This window comes from Abrus precatorius, unplaced genomic scaffold, assembly GCF_003935025.1.
Source record: "Abrus precatorius isolate BTA unplaced genomic scaffold, Abrus_2018 Scaffold5, whole genome shotgun sequence".
NCBI classification, from domain to species: Eukaryota; Viridiplantae; Streptophyta; class Magnoliopsida; order Fabales; family Fabaceae; genus Abrus; species Abrus precatorius.
This window is the reverse complement of record NW_020874395.1, coordinates 6,047,777-6,052,794: the sequence shown is the minus strand read 5'-3', so window position 1 is coordinate 6,052,794 and position 5,018 is coordinate 6,047,777. Positions and strand designations below refer to the sequence as shown.

At 40.6% G+C, this 5,018-nt stretch overlaps 1 non-coding gene across 1 annotated transcript; it reads left to right on the top strand.

The window, feature by feature from the left end:
• The first annotated feature begins 4,636 nt into the window (after nucleotides 1–4,636).
• On the top strand, nucleotides 4,637–4,741 carry LOC113868248. The gene has a single exon (XR_003505269.1). It is a non-coding gene; the product is annotated as a small nucleolar RNA R71 (small nucleolar RNA).
• Nucleotides 4,742–5,018: the final 277 nt, after the last annotated feature.

Genomic DNA, 5,018 nt, shown 5'->3' with positions numbered 1-5,018 from the left:
GGCTCGCACTGCCCAATAAGCACGATGTTCTACTTCCACTGGAAGGTGGCAGGCTTTTCCATAGACAATTCTATAAGGTGACATTCCCAAAGGAGCTTTGTATGTTGTTCTATGAGCCCAAAGAGCATCATCAAGACACTTGCTCCAGTCTTTCCTATTTGGCTGAACAATCCTTTATAAAATCTTCTTAATTTCTCTGTTGAAGAGCTTAGCCTGTCCATAGGTTTGGGGGTGATAAGGTGTAGATACTTTATGCACTACTCTATACTTTCTCAGTAGAGTCTCAATGGTTCTATTGCAGAAATGGGTACCCTGGTCACTAATCAAAGGTTGAGATACTCCAAACCTATAAAACAAATGAGTACGCACAAAATCTGCACCCACTCTTGAATCATTAGTTCTTGTGGACTTAGCTTCTACCCACTTAGAGACATAGTCCACAGTAAGCAAAATATATAAGAAACCAAAGAAAGGAGGAAAAGGACCTATGAAGTCTATACCCCAAACGTCGAATACATCACAATATAAAATGGATTGTTAAGGCATTTCATGCTTCAAGGTGATTACCCCTCCAGTTCTTTGGCATCTATCACATGTAGAACACCCTTGCCAAGAGTCCTTAAAGATTATAGGCCAATAAAAACCTGCATCTAGTACTTTCCTTGTAGTCCTTTGGGGCCCAAGGTGGCCTTCTACAGTGGATGCATGACAGAAATGCAAAATTGATGCAGCTTCTTCCTCAGGAATGCACCTCCTAATCACTTGATCATTACAGAACTTCCACAAATAGGGGTCATCCCAGAGGTAATGCTTGGCATCATTCTTGATCTTTTCTCTTTTACTCCTTGGGGCATTTGCTGGAAAAACTGCTGCAACTAAAAAGTTTACAATATCAGCAAACCAAGGCAACTTTGAAGTACACAATTCTAATAGTTGCTCATCAGGGAAATCATCTTTTAGAGGAGTGAGTTCAGGGACTCCCTCTATCCTGCTCAAATGCTCTGCCACCAAATTTTTTGCTCAACTTCTATCCTTTATCTCTACATCAAATTCTTGAAGTAGAAGCATCCACCTTATTAGCCTTGACTTCGAATATGTCTTTTTCGAAAGGAACTTAAGAGCAGAATGATCAGTAGACACCACAACTTTTGACCCTAACAAGTATGATCTAAATTTATCTAAAGCAAATATTATGGCCAATAGTTCCTTTTCAGTTGTGGTATAGTTACATTGTGCAAGATCCAAAGTCCTATATGCATAATAAATGACATGTGGATCCTTACCAAACCGCTGTGCTAAGACAGCACCCACAGCAAAATTGGATGCGTCACACATGAGCTTAAATGGAAGTGTTCAGTTTGGTGGCTGAATGATGGGGGTTGTGGTCAAGGCTGTTTTTAGGCAATCAAACGCCTCTTTGCACTTGGTTCCAAACTCAAAATCCATATCTTTCTACAGTAACTTGGAGAGAGGAAGGGCTATCTTGAAAAAATTCTTGATAAAGCGCCTGTAGAAACCTGCATAGCCAAGAAATGCACGCATCTCTTGCACACAAGAGGGGTAAGAAAGCTGTGAAATGACATTAAGCGTAGTAGGATCTACTTCAATTCCTTTCTCAGATATTATATGACCTATGACTACCCCCTGCCTAACCATAAAATGACATTTCTCAAAGTTCAGAACAAGGTTAGTCTCTATACATCTTTGTAAAACTCTATCCAAGTTTCCTAAACATGCAGAAAATGATGACCCATATACAGTGAAGTCATCCATGAATACTTCAATACAATGCTTAACCAAATCAGAAAATATGCTCAACATGCATCTTTAAAATGTACCAAGAGCATTGCAAAGCCCGAATGACATCTCCTATATGCAAATGTACCGAATAGGCATGTAAAAATGGTCTTCTCCTGATCCTCAGGAGCTATGCATATTTGAAAATAACCAGAGAATCCATCTAGGAAGCAGTAGTGAGACTTATCTGCCAGGCGCTCCAGCATCTGATCAATGAAAGGTAGAGGAAAGTGGTCTTTCCTGGTCACCTGGTTGAGCCTCTTATAATCAATGCAGACTCTCCAGCTGTTCTGCACTCTAGTGGACTAGAGCTCATCCTTCTCAGTCTTTACCACTGTAATCCCTAACTTTTTGGGCACCACCTGCACTGGGCTCACCCATGTGCTGTCTGATATCGGGTAGATGATGCTTGCCTGGAGTAGCTTGGTGATCTCCTTCTTCACCACCTCCAATATGATTGGATTTACCCTCCTCTGGGGTTGTCTCACTGGCTTGGATCCTTCTTCCAACAAAATTTGGTGCATGCACAGGGAAGGGTCGATTCTAGGGATGTCAGCCAAGGTCCATCCAATAGCCCTTCTATGCTTTCGAATCACATCGAGCAACTGCTTCTCTTGGTCCTCATCAAGCTCATTGGATATGATCACAGGGAGCTTCTCACATGCTTCCAAATAAGCATATTTTAGATCCTCAGGCAAGGGTTTAAGCTCCAAGGTGGGAGGCTGCTTAACTGAAGGCAGTACTTTAGCACTTTCATTTGAAATGATTTCTGCAACATTTAAACCACAAAGGTTAGATTCAATTATACTTGTTGTACTCAATGAACCACATTCTATCTCTTTTGATTTTTCAATGTTATTAATGTCAGAAGTTGCAGAATCTAAATCCAGAAAATCAGTAATACAAATATCACACAAAGATGAATTAGTACAATATTCATAAATTTTAGTATCTATGGTATCTACACAATCAAAAAAATCAAAGAAAGAGCCTCCTAAAAATTCAACAAAACTATCATCTATCAAGCTATCAAGAATATCAATGTGAAAAACTGAATGCTCCTCAAGTAAGTGCTTCATAGCATCTAGTATGTTGAAGCGAACCACACTCTCTCCAAACTCCATAGTAAGAGTTCCAGCATGCACATAAATTTTTGTCCTGGTTGTCTTCAAGAATGGCCTTCCCAAGATGATAGGTGCAGCTCCTTTTATTGGCTCTTCTTCTTGCATGTCTAAGATATAAAAGTCAGCAGGAAAGATCAAGTCATTCACTCTCACTAGAACATCCTCCACAAGGCCGGCTGGATTAGTGGTGCTCCTGTTTGCTAGCTAGATGATGACACATGTGGGCTGCAATGGTCCAAGAGACAAAGATGTGAAGATAGATAAAGGCATAACATTAATAGATGCACCTAAATCAAGCATGACATTATCTATCCTATTGTTGCCTATAATGCAGGGAATAGTAAACGTCCCTGGATCTTTGCATTTCTCAGGTATGGAAGTTTTCTGCCTTTCAAAGAGGGCTGATACATTCCTCCCCATGTTCACTCTTTCATTACCCTTTACCGCCTTCTATGAGTGCACAAGTTCTTAAGGAATTTGGCATACTTTGGGATTTGCTTGATAACATCTAACAAGGGGATATTGACTTCAACCTTTCTGAAAGTATCCATAATTTCTTTATCAACTTCTTCTTGCTTCTTGCTTCTTGCTAGGCTGAACCATTCTTTGAGGGAAGGGAATAGGAATGGACCTCTTTTCTTTGTCTACCACTTTTGGTTGACATGGTGTAGGCATAAGTGCAGACTACTCCTGGCTCTCAACCTCTCCTCCTTCATCTTCTGCAGCTAGAATGCAACTAGGATCCTTCTTCTTAAGCATTTCTGGCTCTTACATCACCTTACCAGATCTCAAGGTAATGGCACTCACATTCTTTGGGTTTGTTACAGTTTGTGTAGGGAGATTGCCTGAACCTTGAGATTGAAGTTGATTCAGGATGAAGCAAGTTGACCCATTTGATTCTCCAAGGTCTTAATACTTGCTTGAGTCTATTGTTGGAAAGCCTGACTCTGTTGCTGGAAATTGAGATTATTCATAGTGAGTTGCTTCACAAGGTCTTCCAAGGATGACTCACTCTTTTGAGGTGCAGGAGCTAGTGAAGAAGATGTTGATGGTGCTGCTAAGATGAAGATGATGGATGGTGATGTTGCTGGGCTAAATATGGCTTACTTTGTCCAGCTTGATGCGGTTAGAAATGGTTGTTGGTTGGTTGGCTAGAGCCTTGATGCTGTGCATTTGCTCCCCACCTTAAGTTAGGATGGTTCCTCCAACCGGGATTATATCTATTAGAAAATAAATCCCAGCTTTGTTGTTGCTGTGGCTGCTGAAAAGGAAATTTATTAGCATAAATATTTGCAGCATAAGCTTGAGGATTACCTTCTGAAGATTCAGTTTCTTGCAATGTGGGGCAACTATCAGTGAAGTGATCCGTAAATGAATAAATCCTACAAAGCATGGCTGGAATGGATGGAGGTGGAGGTGTATATGCAGCAGAATTCTTTTGGATGGATGCCAACTGTTTTACCATAGAAGCCAATTCATCTAGCTTATGCTCCAGCTTGTGTGAATCTGAAGTTTGAATTTCATTGACACTCCTGGACATGATGGAATTTTTCCTTGTAGCAAACTATTGAGAGTTAGCTGCCATATTCTCAATGAGGTTTCTAGCGGCAATGAGAGTCTTGTCAACTAGGGCTCCTCTACTAACTGCATCGATCATGCTCCTATCCATTAGGTGTAAGCCCTCATAGAAGTATTGGATTAGGAGCTGGTCACTTATCTGATGATGGGGGCAGCTAGCACAAAGTCTCTTGAAATGCTCCCAACATTCATACAAAATTTCCCTCTCCAGCTGCCTAATACCATATATTTCCTTTCTTATTGAGGCAGCCTTTGAGGTAGGGAAAATTTTTTTTAGGAACAATCTCTTGAGGGTGTCCCAACTTGTAATAGAGCCAGGTGAAAGATAATACAACCAATCTTTAGCCAAATCCATAAGAGAGAACGGAAAAGCCTTCAATTTCACATGCTTTTCAGGCACACCTTGTGGTCTCATTGTAGAGCAAACAATGTGAAATTCCTTGAGGTGTTATGTGGATCTTCACCTGCAAGACCATGAAATTTAAGCAAAAGATGGATTAGGCTAGTTTTAAGAACAAA